We start from the raw sequence: 3,392 nt of genomic DNA, 5'->3' as shown, positions 1-3,392 counted from the left end.
ATGCTCACCCCTAGTTAGATGAAAAAGGGTTTGAAGGGAAAATAGGGAGACAGCACAGGCAAGGCAAGATCAACTTCCAAAGTTGCTGAAAAATGCTCTAATTAACCACTTGATGAACAAATGACGGATTAAGGTTTCCCAAAATTTGTGGAAATTTTATTTCGATGCAATGATGGAGATTCCAAAAATTGGTGGTTTAGACACATGCTTATGAATTTAATTCTCATTTTTTGAATCATCAGTTTTTGGACTCATAACTCACCTTAGTGCTCCTAAACTTTCAAAAAAATCAATACATGAGTCGAAAGATAGTGGAGTCGCAATATCCAAAATAAGATATCGTGATACCACTGATAGTTTAGAAATGGGGGATTTTCAAAACTCTTCTAGGTATCGTGATACCTAATATTAGATTTCACGTTACTCAAGTCGGTTCATGCAAAAAATGGGTCAAGTTTTAGTAACCCGCGTCTTTTTAAAAACTTTTAAAATCCCTTAACCCTCTGAAACCCTAAATCGTCCCACTTAACACTCTATTCACCTATTACATTACCCTTTCAACTCTTTTTCAAAGAGCTTTCAAAGGCTTCTTTCAAACTCAACTTAGGGTTTGAACCTTCCTTTATGATTTCCCTCCTTACTTTAACTCTTTGCTACAGATTTATACTCTAGAATAGCTGAGACAAGAGGTGGCGTTTCCCTTTAAGAGACAACAACAATACATCTCACTACTTCCGGTGTCTCATACTTGCCTATTGCATTGTAAAAGTTCCTATCACACCCTCCTTATTCTACTTTCACAACATAAATTGTTCTCATTTTATATTCAAGAGGGCTAAACATAATGGAATCTTTCGATACATTGATCAGTAGTGATTTGATGTCGCATATTAAACTAGTTTTCACATTTAAGGAGCTTGAATACAAGCATTTTCGTTATGTTTTAATTAAGTTTCTTTAATTTTATTTACATTCAATAAAATGTGCACATTGAGTCTTTTATTAACCTTAAGGGCCGATGAGGCCTAAGGAAGAGCTAATGTACTTCGTGAATGTGCAATAATGGATGTTATGTCACAACATAAGAGATCCGATGTTTCAATATAGAAAGTAGAATTGAGAATGTGAGAAATTACCTTCAATGTCATGACACAGGTTAAGGGTGTCCGACATACCCCTGAAGATGGCTACAGATGAACATACTGGTTGCTACGTCGTGACACAAGTCCTAGTGTGTCGTGACATTGACTCTGTGACGAGAATAAAACACGAAGCAGAGGCGTTCTGGTCTGCACAGTTGAACTTTAAGCTCAGGAACGAAAATTAACCTAGATTTAAGGACGGCGACCACTTAAAGGCTATAAATAGGCCTCTTTAGCACTTGTTAAGGACACCTGAGCTTTAACCTAGTTTCTTTAATTAAATTTAGTCTTGTTTTCTTTCTTTCTTATGTTTTCATAGTTTTAATTATTTGTTTTCTTCAAGAGATTAGATTGTAAAGGAGATTAACTTTTATAGATTCGCATTATTCATCAATATCAGCCAGGCTTTCTTGAACTCTCTATTTCAATCCATTACTTATGATTAATTCTTCCATCCTTTCCGTGTTGTTTATGGAAGCCATAAGGAAATAATCCTTCAATAAGAGATTAGCGAATGGAGGCATGATTTCGTAACTATTTTGTAGGGTTACTCAATGGATCAGCTATTTGAAAAAGGAAGAACGTGAAACAAACCCAAAGCCTGACAACCCTGGGAAGTTATCAAGGTAAGAATTAAACCAAAATTGGTATTGCCCATTCGTGAACACCTTTACCCCAAGCCAGTCTAAACTGTGAGGTCAAAAGATAAGTAGTTCTTGTTTACTATGTTAGTGGAAGATTGGAAGATCCTACAAGGTAGTGACTAGTTGGTTGATAAGGAACATAAAACGACTGTTAATTGGAATTGCCAAAGTAAGCTGATCACCCATCCTCAAATTTGATTCACTTTATTTATATCTATCTCTTGCAGTTTTACTTTCTTTTTATGATATTTTCTTCAATTATTTTACAAACCATAAAAATACTTCTTATTTTACTCTCGTATTATAACTGGCTTAAAGTATTAATTAAATCTTTAATTGTATAGGTTAAGATTGATTTAGTACTCGCCTCTCTTGGGTACAATCTTCGTAGTACTCACCTACTTCGTTATAAAATCTATGTTACAATTCGACTCGTATACTTACGGATACTGCCTCATAACTTTTTATTTTATTACAGTATTTACACTCTGGACGTTAGTATGTCCAGAGGCAGTCAAGCTATTGTCACCGTTGCGGGGGAGGTAATTTCACTAGATTGATTTTAATTTTCACATTCTAAAAGAATAATTAGGAGATTTCTTAACTATAAATACGATTTTATTTTATTTTAGTATTATTAATCTTTTCTTTCTGGGTTTAGTGTATGACTCGTAATAAAAGCATACTTATTGTAGCAGCCACAGATCCAAAAGAATAATCTGAAGGAATCGCTGACAGCAATCGCAGCAAATACAAGATCCACCACTACCAACTGTAGTTAACGTACGCCGTGAAAATCCATTGTTTAGAAACGTTAATGATAACGCTCTAAGTGATCGACTAGCACTATAGTTACCCGCAAACAAGCATATAGCTCGGAATGAGAGAACTTTACAGGACTATGGCCTACCAAGTTTAGATATGGTTTAGAAACGTACAGTGAGACCAACGATATAGCTAATAATTTCGAGATCAAACTGGCACTGATACAAATGATCCAAAATAATCTGTAGTTTAAGGGCACTATGATAGAGGACCGTAATTAACATTTGAAATGGTTTCTTCAACTCTGTGATACTTTTAGCATTCATCTTTGGTTGTTCCCCTTTTCTCAGTTAGACTCGCAGGCTCTAAGATCCATCACGACTTGGGATGAACTTGCTGGAAAATTCTTACAGAAGTTTTTCTCGATTAGTAAAGCAGACCAATTAAGAAGAGAAATTGTTGTCTTTAGACAGATGGAAGGAGAAAGCTTCTATGAGGTGAGGGAACGCTTCAAAATGTTTATTCAAAAATACCCGTAGCATAGATTTCCTAAGTGGATAAGATTGCAGATATTTTGTAATGGATTGGATGCAAACACAAGATTTGGATTAGATAGAGTAGCAACAAGAGCTCTTATGAATAGGATGCTTACGAAATTATTAAAAATATGACACTAAATTCTTGTCAATTTCCAACTAAAAAATTCACATATGGCTAGAAACTCGTTACGGTCAAAGCTATTCAAGAGGATGATAAGTATCAACAACTAGTGGATAGACTTAATCGTATTTAATCTTCTTTTACAGCGTCTATGCATGGAGGAGACAAGCCACTCATTTAT

The 3,392-nt window shown here is 35.1% G+C and overlaps 1 non-coding gene across 1 annotated transcript; it reads right to left on the bottom strand.

The window, feature by feature from the left end:
* Positions 1 to 2,992: 2,992 nt before the first annotated feature.
* On the bottom strand, positions 2,993 to 3,098 carry LOC128296089 (small nucleolar RNA R71). The gene has a single exon (XR_008286637.1). It is a non-coding gene; the product is annotated as a small nucleolar RNA R71 (small nucleolar RNA).
* Positions 3,099 to 3,392: the final 294 nt, after the last annotated feature.

Source organism: Gossypium arboreum, chromosome 7 (genome assembly GCF_025698485.1).
Source record: "Gossypium arboreum isolate Shixiya-1 chromosome 7, ASM2569848v2, whole genome shotgun sequence".
Classification (NCBI taxonomy): domain Eukaryota; kingdom Viridiplantae; phylum Streptophyta; class Magnoliopsida; order Malvales; family Malvaceae; genus Gossypium; species Gossypium arboreum.
Note: the sequence above shows the minus strand (reverse complement) of the source record. Positions and strands in the feature narration are given on the sequence as shown.